Source organism: Stegodyphus dumicola, chromosome X2 (genome assembly GCF_044657685.1).
Source record: "Stegodyphus dumicola isolate Sdum_Otavi_A_Nest chromosome X2, ASM4465768v1".
Lineage (NCBI taxonomy): Eukaryota > Metazoa > Arthropoda > Arachnida > Araneae > Eresidae > Stegodyphus > Stegodyphus dumicola.
In genome coordinates this window covers 108,823,307-108,838,949 of record NC_140781.1, presented here as the reverse complement: position 1 = coordinate 108,838,949, position 15,643 = coordinate 108,823,307, and the positions used below count along the sequence as shown (strand labels likewise).

At 34.6% G+C, this 15,643-nt stretch overlaps 1 protein-coding gene across 2 annotated transcripts in view; it reads left to right on the top strand.

The window, feature by feature from the left end:
- Positions 1-427: 427 nt before the first annotated feature.
- The window catches only part of LOC118190475 (uncharacterized), a 34,533-nt gene continuing 19,317 nt past the window's right edge, over positions 428-15,643 (top strand). Inside the window, exon 1 of one of the 2 annotated variants that reach the window (XM_035361186.2) lies at positions 428-534. The gene's annotated coding sequence lies outside the window, so the exon portion shown is untranslated. Of the gene's footprint in view, positions 535-12,224; positions 12,373-15,643 lie in introns of those variants that run through there. The other variant, XM_035361187.2, reaches the window with a different exon arrangement.

Below are 15,643 nucleotides of genomic sequence, written 5' to 3'. Positions count from 1 at the left end.
AATGACTTTTTTCTATATAAATATTTGAGAAAAATATTCCTCGTTGAACTCTGCTCCGCTAATATGAAATAAGTCTTTCTGTCTCTTTTATTTGATTTTATAAGTCCGCAAGAATATCTTAATGAACGTGTTTTGCTTAAGTAATGTGTTTTATTTCCTTTCCATAGATTTTCATTTCTTAAAATATTGCATATAATAAGATAGATGTGATAGTTCTAAATCAATTTGAGTAACATCTGATAATTGGCTAAGATTAGATTTATCGGTGCTGCAAAGTTATTGTACATTAAGAGATACGATCTGAGAAACTATTTCTAAACTAAGTTTAAAGTGTACTGCATCAAAGATGAACAACGTTTTACATTATTCACACCAAAGATCCCTATGTAGACATTTAGATAGGAATTATCTGAATCTCCATAGCAACATAAGATAATGCCAAGGAAGGTAAGGAATTCCATTCTGTTTGAAGAAAGTGTTCTAATCCTAATATTGAACCGAAATCCTTTTTGGAATTTCTTATTTGAGAATTTGGTAAGATTGTCATTTTTATATTTTCATGTAGAAAAGTCTCCAGACGCTGTTTTTAATGTCAATGCTTTTATAGTAATTAACATTACATATTCGCATAGTCTAAACTGGAATATATACAGAAATTTAATTAAAATTTTTTTATAAAAAGATTTTTCATGTACGAGATATGTTAAAATGAATGCTTAACCTTATTCTTTAATTTTCGATTATTCGAAATTTTTTTATATCTCTTCAATTTCAGCTTATTGACATTAGACTGTAGACTGTATTTTAATTTCGTCTTGTGATTCGATTTGTAAACAACCGAGACTTATGAGTTCTCCTTGTGATTTCTTGCGGCTAAAACTGCTCTAAAAGAATGAATACGTACCAAGAATTAAAATTTCTATTTAAAGAATTTTTTTTTTTTTTTTTTTTTTTTTTTAGGCGGCCACAGTTACCTCCTATATTTAAAGAAAATATAAATGTTTTCTTTTCCTTTCTTTCTTTTTATTTTTTAATTTATGAGTATGGAAGGAGCGGTAACAAATTAATAAAATAAAAAATATCGGATATAAAGTTAATAACAAAAGTTATATAAAGCCTTTTTCCCCCTCTAATCCTCTTATGTACCATTTTTTATATTTTCTTGGGTTCAGTTTTCATTTGATTTATTCAATCGCTCTATATATCTCTTTTGTGATTAACTGGAATTTAAGCTTCTAAAGATATTTCTTTCGTAAGGTGGAAGAACAAACTGCCCTTTCTGAGTTCAACCACGGATGTAAAATCTATCTTTTATTTCATGATGTTATATAAAACTCAAAATATTTATGCATATAATTAAAATTAAAAATTTTTTGCCTTTCATATATGTGTGTGTATGTATATGTGTACAAATATATATGTGTGTGTGTGTGTGCGCGCGCGTATATATATGTATGTATTGGATTTAAGATCATACAACATTATATATATATATATATATATATATATAAATATTCAGAAAGTAGCAAAATAAGAGAGAGCGTACTAAATGCGCGGATAGATTTTTCATTGTAAAATGTTAGTTAAAATTAAAAAGAAAATGAGAAAAAAGCGTGAATAATTTATTATATGTTCACAGATCGGTGTCCTGCAAGGAAACGAAGAACAAATGTAAACGTGTTTTGTAGGGGGAAAAAATTAAAATTGCTCATATACCCACTCATTCTTTGTAAAAGAGAAATAATCTTTCCTGCTCATGAGAAATCAACTAACTATACTTTTTAAAATTTTTAATATTTCATCCATTCATAAATTAAGCGCATTTTCAGATTGCCTTTTTGGAAGTTGCTTTATATTTTTATCTATTTTATGTAAAAAAACAGTGTTTTATTGGAAAGGCCTTCCTTTAAAAGGAATTTCAATACATTATCGTTTTTCCCCTTTATTATTTTATTATTATTATCATTGTTTCTTTTTTAAAATTTATTTTTTACCTACATGTATACAAAGCGCTTGCAAAAAATGGCTGCAAATTTTATTTCTTTGAAAACTGAATCTAGACATGTACTTTCAACTGCAAAATTTCTTAAAGTAAGATAGATAATTTTATGAAAACGGTTTTTGTACTGGCAGCAGGAGGGTTCTGTAAACACAAATCTAGCTTTGCATACCAACCTTGCACCATAAATTGCCCAGTTAGTAAACTGTGTAGAGTCATTAGGCTTTTTTTTCCCTGAAAGCAGGAAAGATGAAAAATGAGCTATGCCCTCCCCGGGAATCGAACCACGGACCTCTCGAATACGCGCCGAGCGTGTTAAACACTACACTACGAAGGCATGCTAAGAAGGCGGGAGATATACCTTATAACTGTTGACTCTGTTTTAATGTGCATAGTTATTAAATAGTCCTAACTGCTATGAACAAGGTTTATCAAAATATTCTTAGTGTTTAATTTATTAATTAATTCAATTGTTGCTAAGATATCCGTTTAAGAAAGCCGATGAAAGCTTTTTTAACCGCATTTTCAATGTAATGTCCTTAGGTCCTTAGACGAGAGGGGACACATATTCATGCAAACAGAACATAAAGAGAAAAATTGTGTAATTAATGCGTCCACAATAATATTAAAAGTATGCCTCTTTGTCCCTTTTCCATTTCGTTTCCATTCCGCCCAGTTGTCGTAATAAACAACTCTTAGGCTTAGAATTCGATGACTTACGGATCCGAACAACGACGCCGTTCAGCCTGTTTAGGGTTCGGTCCGAGGTTCGAATCCCGCGAACGGGCTGGCTGCATGGGTGTTTTCGTGATTTTCCTCATGTGTAACGTGTATACGAGCCAGTTTCCCTTAAAAAGTCCTCCACGAAGGCATCCCTCCCTTAAGGCAGATAGCCCTCGAGTGCTTTGCCGTAATCTAATAAATCAAACCAAACCAGCCTGTTTAGGACTATGTAACGATCATCTCAAGGTGCTTGTAGTTTAAGAGAGTGTCCTTTCTGTCGAATCGGATTCCATAACCACACCTTGTCACCTTCGTCGAATCGATGTCCTGTAGCTCTCGTGTCGTATCAAGTCTCCATTTTTGTCACGAAGTTGATTCGCTTTAGTGCAGAATTGTGCATCACTTCAAACCGTGCCTGAAGATATTTGATGTAGTCCTCAGGCGATGAAGACATATCCGCTGGCTGACCCCCCTTCCAAAAAAAGATCCCAAGGCAGGCGAAGATCACAACCGAAGAGCATCTGTGATGGAGAATAGCCGGTAGTCTCGTGGATAGCACTGCGATAGGCCAGCAAAAACAAAGATTACTTCTTGTCCCAGCCCTGATGGCTTCTCGGAGCCACAAGTAAGAGGTTATTAAGGATGCTTCGATTAAACTTCTCTACCATACCGTCTGACTGGGGATGTAAAGGCGTCGTTTGGATTTTGTGGAAGCCGAGTAGCTTGCAGACCTCCTTAATTATAGCCGATGCAAAATTTCTTCTTCGCTCGGAATGTAACTGGAAAGGCAATCCGAACCTAGAAATCCAATGCTGTATCATTACCTCTGCTACCGTGACAGCTTCTTGATCAGGAATAGAATACGCTTTGGGCCACTTCATGAAGTAATCAGTGACAACCAGGATGTATTTGTTGCCATCAGCAGTTCGTGGTAGAGGTGTTACGTACAAAAAGAAAGTAAAAAAGTAGTGAATATATTTAATTTGAACCTTAAAATCCAATTACTTTGAAGAGCACTGAGAACAACTGGTGCTGGACAGCTAAATTAAAACAAGCTCACATGCTAGTCTGAAATCTAGAGACTAGTGAATCAATCCTTGGGAAGGGAGCAATGTTAAATCACATAAATTATCAACTTAATAAAATAAATTATGTTACTTGAAACTCAAACTCTGTTATTCAATACTTAAGAAGCAATATCCTCCGTAGTGATTTGGTATAAATCAAGGATTATTTATAAAAAAATACGAAAAGCTATTCACTATCAAATTCTACAAATGCTGTCTCTTATGAAAATAATGCTATACTATCCTGAATCACGCAAATCTCAGTAAAATAATTCCTAAACTCAAGAGACAGCCACAAAATCTTTTATCTTTTAATACAAATACATGCACCTCAAAACATCAGGAAAGGATTAACCACACAAGTAAGAATTCAGTTACCAGTTCAAAATAAAATAATTAATCCGATCATAAAATCCGACACAAAATTAATTTCCTTAATGCACTCCATCAAAAACTTTACCTAGGTTTGTTTTGGAAGAATCCATGTTTTCTCCAAAAGATCACATGGGGACATGAATAGACCACTAAAATGAACATAAGCAAAATTTACAACTAAAACACTTTTATTAATCAATAATTAATATATGTTAAGTAAGCTGGCCAGGTTACCCCCTACATGAACATTATTTTAAAATTACTTAAAATTTTACATTTGACATTCTGAATGATGACCAATATTCTGCCTTAATTTTTAATAATGCACCCTACCATATTGATTATTTTTTAAATCCTACCAAATTCCTAATAAAAACCACCTTAAAATTATTAAATTTTTTAATAGTTACTCATGAATATTATTGATTGCAAAATAGGATATAAAAGAACTTTTAAAGCGGTAGGTAATGCACTTAATTAACAAAACCGCATAGCAACAAACAATAACTGAAAATACACTCAAGGTTGGCGATGCACATCAGTCAGTGGGGCTTGGGGAGCTGGTTGACAATTTCTTTACACAATAGCCGCAGATACGGTCGAATACTTCATCGTTGCAAAAGCAAAGTTTGATGGCTGCCTTCACTAAGTTAGCTTTCCCTTCATCAATCGCACACAGTAATTTGTTGAGTAGCAATTTTCGCAAAATCTGCCTTCCCCTATTACGGCATATTAGGATCCAATCTATCTCTTCTAATCGTTTGTGTAATCTTGTCATTTAGCCATGTTTCCTGTAGACAGGCAATGTGTATATCTTTTTCACTTAGTAGACATTGTAGCTTATGTCTGTTTTTAAATGTTCCATGAATGTTCAATTATAAGATGTTGACTGTCCGCTTAGCATATACCCATCTTTTTCCCGGACTGCAGAACTAGACGCGTCGGCTACCCCGAACGCGGTAGCTTGATCTAAATCCTTAAAATGACCTCTCATGGAAAAATCGTTGCCATTGCCACAAGAGGTTGGACTTCTGCCCGTTGGTGCGCGGAAGGTATTTCATTCCCCTTCTACCACCCGAAGGAGGCACTTCCCTATCCGTCACCCTGGGGACGATCCCTCTAAGGGCTACAGGCTTTCCCGAGAAATAATGCAATAACCCTACTAATACGTCCTGAGGAGAGCTATGATTTAAGTACTCCAAAGAAGCCTCTTAATCCAGCTCTGTTAGGGTCCTTTAATTTAAATCGTAATTTTTCTATCAACTTTTCACACTGTTATTCTACCAGTCGGTCCAGTCGCTCTAATTTATTTTCATCACTTTAATAAAAAAGTGATAAAATCACAATACTTCAGCTTTTCTAAACTCAGAGATACAGTGAACATTTTGAAATCTTGGCTTCTCATTTATCATTTATCCTCTGCTTCTTATTTATCATTTATCACCTTGATGGATGCTTTCTTTTCCAACAAATCTGATTTCTTTCAATAGTTCATTCCAGTCTCCTTCAAGGATTATTTTTTCAAGGTATTGTTTGTTTACAGAAAGGGTTTATTTTTAGGAAAATATGAGACAAGCATTTGCTTCTAATTTTTTACTGTTGCCCACGAAAGTGAAACACCTTAAAGGAAAACATCCAATATGCTTGAAATTTATATCATGCATACATTTTGACAGGACATAAAAGCGATTAGTATTGCAATGCATATAAAAATAAGGTGTACCAGTAACCCAGGCAGCATGCCTCCAAAAATACGAGTATATGTATAATTTTGGTGAAGTAAGGGTATGGTACTTTATACGTTATTTTTGCGAAAATTACATGAACGAACAAAATTTGAAGATACTGTCAATGTTTTGTCGAATTTTCCATACGTTATTTTTAACAAAAATTATACAAAAACAAATGTACCAAAAAATTGTTGGCTTCATGATATTTTTCCTTCGTCACTTTTACGAATATTTTACGAATTCTAAAAGACTGAAAATAAAATTTATAAATTCAAAATATCTAGTGATTTTCCCTGATTTTACATTTGTTGTCCTTTTTTACGACTATAAAATTATAGGGATATTTCGATGATACGGTTAGGCTGTAGTCCAGATATTTGGAACTCTACTACATAAATCTTATGCAAACTACTGCAGATTTTTGAAAAAATTATTTCTAAAAGATATATTGTTATAATTAAGAATGATTTATTATGCATTAACGGCATTTAATCATATTCCCAAGCAAAAGACTTGTAAAGAATTTCATTTTAAGCAATATTAATCATTTCAGTATTATCGGAATAAAAAACAGTCGGTCTACCTCTGCGTGCTGTAATGTTCCAACTTTGAATGTACATCTTAATGTGTGGAACCTTAAGAACTAGTAAGCGAATAATCGCTTAGTTCATAAAGATAGAAACGTAAACGTACGAAGGGTTAATTACCCTTTATTATTCAAAATAAATTTAACAGTTGATTCCTTCTTGGAGTTAAAAGTTAAGCCTCCACTTGGGCTTGAACTCAATACTAGGAATAAAACTTAACTAAACATAACTAAAAAGATATAGCCGGAGCTATCAATATTCTACAACAGTTGGCCCCTTAACGCTGACTAACGGCGAAGTTATCAAGGGCCTAAAGTACGGCCGAGCGTAAAAATAGCTGAAGAGAGAGTATAGCCAAAAGGCGAACACGCGCTGCTCAGAATCTCTGGCTCTCTAACGAAGTCAGTAGAACTTCAACTTTAAATACTTGCACTTCCTTCATTTGCATTTAACCGCGGTTCTGTAAACACGCTTTTGAAGGAAATTATAAGTTGAAATTAAGAATGGATAGGAAAGTCGTTTTAGCTAAAAATTAACTGTTAGAAACTTACAGTGATATAAATCTTCTTAATTAGAGCAGGAAGGCTTCCGCTGTTAAAGATGTTATTAGCTCCATATGCACTGCCCGATGCACAGCACACGTGAATAGAACTATCCAGGCCTTTGTTTTATCCCTGAAATACAATGGCCCTGCAAGATCCACATCTGTGGCTTCAAATATAGCAGCGTCCTTCACTCGATCTTCAGGCAAGAAAGTGGCTTTTGGTTCTGGATGAGTCACGGTGCATCGCCTACATCGAACACATTTAAAGATAACTTGTCGAATCGTATCGAGACTTTGCAGAATCTAATAATTTTCTTGAAGGTGATTGATTAATATTTGCACCCCTGGATGCCCAAGCTCCTTATGTTTATATTCGATAAGCATATGCACAATTCTATGCTTCGATGGTAGTATTATTAGAAACCGAAAATTTCTCTTATCTTTTCTGCTGGAGATCTGTGTTCGTTCTCTTATTAATCCTTCTTCGTCAAGTACTGGACGAAGAGGTTTTATTCGCTGGTCATTTATTCGATCAGGAAATTCTTGTTGGACACTTAAAAAAAAAAAAAAAAAAACGATAAGTTTCGCTTCGCTGATTTCTTTTACAGCTAGTTCACCAGAGCATGACGACGCTTTATATCTTAAATTAAAGTAAAATCTGAAATTCCAAGCGACTACTCTAATGAGTTTTTTTGTATGATGAAATTTTATGGAAGCTTACTTCAGTTTCTATGCTTAAATGAGTTTCCGTTACTCTTTTTCTCATTTCATGAGTTATATCTTCTTGATTATAGACCAATCTTGATTTTGGCCATTCTTCCTGATTTTTCTTCAGCCAATCGATGACCTTCCACCATCTAACTACCAAAAGTTGTTTGGCAGTGCATCCTCTTGATGGAAGGTCAGCTGGGTTTTTGTTCTAGAAATATGTTTCCACGCATTTGCATCCGTCAGTTTCCTAATCTCCCTGACTCTGTTCTTCACAAAGGCAGCCCAGACGATCTCTTCTTTTTGAATCCACTTCAAAACTGTTGTAGAATCCATCTCAAAATGCATTTCCACATTTTTCCATTGTAAACCATTTAAAACGAAAGAGCGCAGTCTGGCTGCTATTGTGGCAGCTATCAATTCCAGAAGGGGAATCGTGATGAACTTCACGGGAACTACTCTAGGCTTCGATGCCAACAGATGAATTTCAACTCCAGAATTCGTCTCAGTTCTCAAGAAAACTGGAGCAGCATACTCATGGCATCACAGAAAGTCTGAATGCTGCAGAACTTCCTACTGTCCTTGCTGGGATGTATCCAACGTAAGAGGGAGATTTCTTTTAACCCTCTGGAGGTTTTGAGAAAGATAAGGTATTGTTTTCTAAAGCTTTACCAGCTTTGTCAAGAAAAACGTTTGAAAAGCGCAGAACCTTTCTTTCACAAAATGCACCAAAAGCGTTAATTAGTTTTTTTATCCCCCCACACCTGCGGAGAATCATCAAGTGATCAAGATTAGTGTCGGTTGTAAAAATATCAATCACTGTCAAAACTTTGCCCTTTGGTGGTTTCCAAGAAGGTATATGTTAGCGTTTGTGATCCGACTTGTAACAGTAAGTCGAGGTTTATGTTACCAAATCTAAATTTTGTGAAAAACTGCAAATCAAGACATTAAAAGAAAAGAATTATAAATTTTTAATTTTTTTTCGTTCATAAACCTGCATGTATATGTGTGTGCACGTGTTTATATATATATTTATTTATTTAACTCTTTATGAGCAATCTATATGCATACAGGCATAATATCAAAATATTTTTGTGTTTCTAGTAACTTCACTTTAATTACTTAATTTACTTCTTATATATGATTGCTTGCCTAGGATAGAAGCAATATTTTCTCACTGAAACAATATGATTTTCGATATGTTTTCCTTATTTTTTTAATAAAGTAAACAGTAAAATATCTTAACTTAGAAAATTTCTTATTTTATTTGTAGCTTTGGATATTTTTCATCCAGAGTTTATTTGAAGCTACGGATATAAATAATATTTCACAACTTATTTGATATAATGACAGAACTAATTAATTGAACATGAAGTAAAAAACTTGTTTATTTTCTAATCATAATCACAGACATCTAAATTTCTGTCATGCAATTTTCCGCTTTTGTGTACAGCAATAAGTATGGAATGCCGCGAATTTATTAATTGTACCTAATGATATTTTTTCTTTAAAATCTAAGAAAATATCAGTATATTTTACCATTCCACTACTCATTGTTTGGGGGGGGGCTAAGAGCAAATAAACAGTTTTCCTTAGAAATCTGCGTGCTGAAAAATTATAAGAAATCGGATTTCGATGAATGATTGAATCGGATTTTGATTGAATCTTATGGTTTTATTAGTCTCCATACCTTTAATTTATTTTCTCTCTATATAAGAAAGAATTAAACAGAGACACTAATCTAATGCTCTTGTTACTTATTTATTTTTTAAATTTTATTTAATTTGATTATAGTAAAACACTCAAAGGTTATTTGCCTAATGATAGGGATGTCTTCGTGGAGGAATTTATGAGGGAAGCTGTCTCGTATACACGTTGCACGTAGGGAAAACAAAGAAAACGCCTACGCAGTGAGCTTGTTCGTGGGACTCGAGTCCTGTGCCGAATTACCAGTGTTCAGAGAATTTATTGCTATACTTCAGGTCAACCTAACTTGAGAACACTGGGTATAGTAGGGAGTGTATGCGTCCGCCGTAGAATATAGTTCTACCATTTCGAGAAGTAATATTGTAAAAATTATGCTGTGAAATATAAATGCTGTTGAACAAAGAGAACGGAAGGAAAAATGTGTGAAACGATAGATTACGTTGCGTCCAGCTTCTTGTTTAAAAATTTGCTAAATCGTGTCAATCATTCAATGAGCAGCAGGAAGGCATCCCCTTTTTTTGGGGCATTATTGGCGAAACTGGAAATTCCAGCAACCCCGACCTCACCCACTCTTAACGAGAAAAGCAATTAAAGCATTCATTCACTGACCGGGAGGAGAAAAAAGCAATTGTTATGGTATCTGCTTCATCTTCGACATATGTGTATAATTTTCAACCTCATGAAGCTGGAAAACTTCATAAACCTGAAAAAACAGTACCGCTAAGATTATCGTAATGAATGCTTTTATCAAATTACGGGAGCATTTTCCTAATAAATGCGATAACGATATTGTTACTTGTTATAATCTTAGCGGGACTGAATACCTCAGTTAAAAAAAAGGCCTTTTTCCGGGCCACAAATTAAAAATAAAAGGGCCGTTTCAAGGCCAAAAATAAAATTTTAGAAAAGGCAGAACTAAAAACAGTTCTAAATAATTTTTTAATTAAAAGATAACAAATGCCTTAAAAAATATAATATGAACGTGTCCCACCGGTAGCCGAGTGGTTAAATCGCTGAATACTGGTAGTTTGACATCGTTTGAACTCAAGCGAACGGGCTGTATTCATGGTCGGTTTTGGTCTTTTTCCCATGTGTAACGTGAATACGAGCTCGCTTCCTTTAGAAAGTCCTGCACGAATGCATCTCATCCCTTAGTCGAATAGCTCTTGTGTGCTTTGCTATATTCAAATCACTTAACCTAACCAATACGGAAGTATTGATCAATTAAGTTAACTATGGTAGAAGAAACAAGGGTTTCTGTCTAAAGGAAGAGATGGCTTCGTGGGGACATTATAAGGGTAAAGGACTTCTTTTATATAATATGCTGAGGAACTCCTATGCAGTTCAGAGCTTACAGTCATTACAAACGAACTCGTTGCATATTACCAGTGTTTCACGGCTTAAGCTACTCTATCATTAATACGCTTGATTTGCAGATGATTCCATCTAAGGAAAGGAATAGCCAGATTTTTCCATACGATATGCTTGTTGTTTTTATACCTCGAAGGAAATGTATGGTTTTTACCTATCTTGTACAGCCCTACACGACAAAGTATAATTCGCAGTTTCTCAGAGAGCTGAATCAGTCTGCTTTTTATAAATTGAGAGATGTAAAAGCAATGTATTCCCCTTCGCGAAACAAAAGACGCACCTTTCACGCCACATCGCGCATAGACATTTCATTCTTCAAAGCATAAAAACTAATTTATTTTTAAAATACAAGCAAACTGTTGTTTAATACGGTAAATGTCTTAAAAGTAGTAAATGCACTTAACCTTTCAGATTTTCTTTTTTTTTTTTATACTTTTTTAGTTGTAACTAATATTAGACATTTCTAATGTTATAATTGTAATTGATTAGTGGAATTAAATGGTATACGATTAATTAGTTGGTATAAGATCATTTGTTTCTTAACTTTTATGTTTGTTTCACAATTTTAAAGTTTTAATATTTTTCTAATACCTTGAAATTTTTAATGGTAAACTCTTTAGTCGTTAGACTGCAATCTGAAGATCTCAGTTTCCAGTCTTTTTCTTCATTTTATTTTAGATTTTAAACAGTAATCAGAAAGATAGGATAAAAACATACTGTAGGAGGGTGATTATCTGGGTCTGACTGGGAAGTGTATGTGTCTTAGGAGACAGGATATAATTTTTAAAATGTCTGCTATAAAATATTGTCGGAGTTTTTTTAAACAATCGCAAATTAAAATCAAATTAACGTCTTTAAAAAATAATCGAAAATTTTCCCCTCGTTCACTGTTTTGGTAGCAACAAGCTGCGTGAACTCTTAAAATTTAAGAGAAAATAATACCAGATTTTTCAAAATTTATATATTTTATTTTTAACGAAGCAAACGGTCTTGGGAAAAAAATTTGACCCAAACTGCAAGTAATACATTGTTAGCTCTTCTTTTTCAAGTTTTAAGTAACGATTCGGGTTTTAAATGTCATCAAATTCGTATACGTCACATTTAAATAATAGTGAAATATGTCATATAAATTAAGACAATGAATAACTTGCCCTACATTTTACACTGCAGTAAATTATCAATTTCAACTGCAGCTTGACTGCATAAAAAGATTATTTAAATACGCTGGATTTGATAAGAAGTCTCCAAATGTGTAGCGAATTGGAGGAACTGAATATCCGCGAGCAGTTTACTGCGTATGAATAACTTGAAGAACAGGGTGAGAAGCTGTGAAAAGGTCGTTCTAGCCTTGTATGTGTTCTCAGGTTAGCTTGTCGCGAAGTATAGTCCGCCTAATCGGCCAACGCTCTTGATGAGTTCTATGCAACATGAGTTCTTGTATGTGCATTCATAAAATTGAAAATATTTTTTCAAAATGTTATAGTTAAATAGAGGTAATGCATAGTTTTACTAAACATTTTCTATCAATATTACTTTCAAGGTAACTACTTAATACAGAAACGTAAGTTTTTAATATTTATATTTATAATTTGGTTTTCGATACTTTGAATTAAGATTATTTCCGAGAATTTACTACATTCTTAAATTTTATTTTTCAGTATAATAATATGCAGCTATTTTTAAAGGGTGTAAATAGTGAAAGTTTCGAAACATGAAAAGAAAAAAAATTATTTTTGCACTCAAAAAATGCAAATCATAACGAAATTTAAAATAAAATTCTGTAGAACTGATCATGATTAGATTCACCTTCCTTCAGTTAGTTTTTCTCAAGAATATTTGTGTGTTAATATACATGCTCAAAAATGCGAATATTAGAAATTATATCAAACATGCGTTGAAGAAGAAGTAAGCTTTTCAATAGAAATTCAACTAATTTCAACGAATACCCGGGATAATATAATCACAATCTACCTGAATATCCAAGAATATCTGGGCAACAGGTTTCTTTCCTATAGGCTTATATTAATTTATTATTATGCACATGTGAGACTGCTATTTTTTAATATAAAAAGCTTTTTCCCCACCTAGGGTTTGCAACAAAAAAATTTAAGATTTTAATTTCCGTAAAATAAAATACAAAATAGTCATTCTACGGCAAAACTGAAGTGTAAAACCCTTTTTATTCACCAAAACGCACGATATACAGTAAACTCTCGCTACAACGATACCCGATACAACAATAATGCACTCTACTACAATAATGTTTTGTGGTCCCGGTGATTTTGCATATAAACTAATGTTAATCTCCCCTCAATATTGCTATATTCTCTAGAACAATAAACCTCTGTAAAACGATTTTTTCAATCTAGATTTCAGTATTATTTTCTCCCTTTATAATAATATTTTGATTTTCAAATGCTTTTTTTTTTTTTTTTTTTCGTTTTCTTTTGTTATTTTTTCCGTCTATTAAGACTCATTGTGGATATTCAACTTATCCCTGAATAAAAGCTATTGTTCAGATTTCAAAACAGATGAAGACCACCCTTTTGGGAATTGAAGTGGGTGAGGGGGGGTGAAGTGTAAATGTATGCCTAGTCTCATTTCCCAGTAAGCTTTGGAATTCTGATAAGGTTTAAGGACATCTAGACCTGTCTGGTCACCTTGTCACAGAACAAGTGCCCTTTGTTAGAGGAACAGGGGGAGATGGAGGCGGTGTGTTGTTAAGTGACGTACTGAAAAGTGAGTTCAAAGGTTGTTTTATAGTCTTTAACGATTTTGAGTTCTACGCGAAACATTTGGTTTAAACTTTTCTTTCTTTCACGCGATATTGTTCCCTAAGATGGCAGGGAGAAAGCAACTATCTTTTCGAGATAAACTGAACGTTATCAATGATATTGATGAGGGAATGAAGCAGATTGATGCGGCTAAGAAACATGGATTATCGCAATCTACAGTTGCAACGTTCCTAAAGAAGAGAAGGCCCACCAGCGGCCGAGCGGTAAAGTCGCTGAACACTGGTAGTTCGGTCCCAGGTTCGAATCCCGCGAACGGGCTGGCTGCATGGGTGTTTTCGTGGTTTTCCCCATGTGTAACGTGTATACGAGCCAGTTTCCCTTAGAAAGTCCTCCACGAAGGCACCCCTCCTCTTAGGCAGATAGCCCCCGAGGCTTTGCCGTAATCACACACACACACACACACACCCTAAAGAAGAGAAAGCAAATCGAAGATGCTGTAACTTCAAATGAAATTAACCCAGAGCGAAAACGACTGAAAGTTGCGACAAATGAAAACATTGATGCTGCTGTTTTAAAATGGTTTCAAGAGATGAGAGCAACAAATGTCCCAATAAATGGACCTTTATAATGTGCAAAAGCACGGAAATTTGCAGCAATGCTAGGGAACGAAACTTTCAAAGCTAGCAATGGTTGGTTAATGCGTTTTCGAGATCGTCATGGAATAACTTTCCAAGAAGTTCACGGAGAGAAAAAGTCAGCCCCGATAAACGACGCAAATGAATGGCAGCAAAACAAGATGAAAGAAATCTTAGAAAAGTATGCTCCAGAAGACATTTATAATGCAGATGAAGCTGGGCTGTTTTTCCAACTCCTACCCGATCGAACATTGGCATTCAAGGGTGAAAAGTGTTATGGAGGGAAGAAATCAAAGCAGAGACTGACTGTTCTTCTGTGTACAAATAGCACAGGAACGCATAGAATACAACCTCTCGTCATTGGTAAATCATTGAAGCCAAGGTGCTTTAAGAACGTGAAAAGTCTTCCCGTGGAGTATAAAGCAAATAAGAAGGCTTGGATGACGTTTTCCAAAGCTACAAAATATCGAAATCGCTTTTTTCCCTGCCAATTGCACTTCAATTTTACAGCCTCTTGATATGGGCATAATTAAGTGCTTCAAAGGATATTATAGAAAACGGTTGGTGGACTCCATACTTGTAAACTTTGAAAATAAAGTAGAAGACCCTTTCAAAGCTGTAAATGTCAAGGAAGCGTGTGACAATATTGCTGGAAGTTGGTGGGAAGTAACAGAAAAAACCATTCGGAATTGCTGGAAAAAGGCCGGTCTTTGTGTTATGGAAGATAAGAAATCTGATAATGATGAAAATTCCATAGACAATGATGATCAAGAATGTGTTTTGCACATCAAAAAATCCGTATCCCAACTTGAGGAAACAAGCGGTAAAAAGTTTGGAATTAGTATAGAAGACTATTTAACAGTAGATGATGATCTCATGGTTTTCCCAGGAGTTACTGATGAAGATATTCTCTCTGAAATTACTGATGAGATAGGAAACAATGATGAAGATGATGATGATATTGATGATGATGATATTGATGATGATGATAATACAGGTCCATCGCAGTCCTTATTGTCATCCCAGGAAGCTCTTCAATCTGTGAATTCTCTACGGACATTTTTTTCAAGCCTTCCGTCGACAAATGAAGAACATTTTCGTGTACTAGACTCAATGCATACAGTACTGGTTGTACAGTTGCGCGCCTCCAACCTGCACGCAACCAAGTGGTGACAGCTGAAACTGGAAATTAGACAGAGTCCTGCGAAGGGTTTAAGTCCCTTTTTATTCAACTTTAGAAATTACAAATGCGTGCTCTTGACGCTCACAAACTACGCCTACCCGGCGGTTAAAATAAAAAATAAGAACCTGAAAAGAAATAATAACAAGAGACTAACTACGAGGCTCTCTAAACGAAACTAACCTCACCGCGTTTTACAATACCGCTGCTAATTCAGCAAACTTTGAATATCACGTTGAACGATTAACAATTGGCCGAGACAAGCACACAGGCCGAAACGCG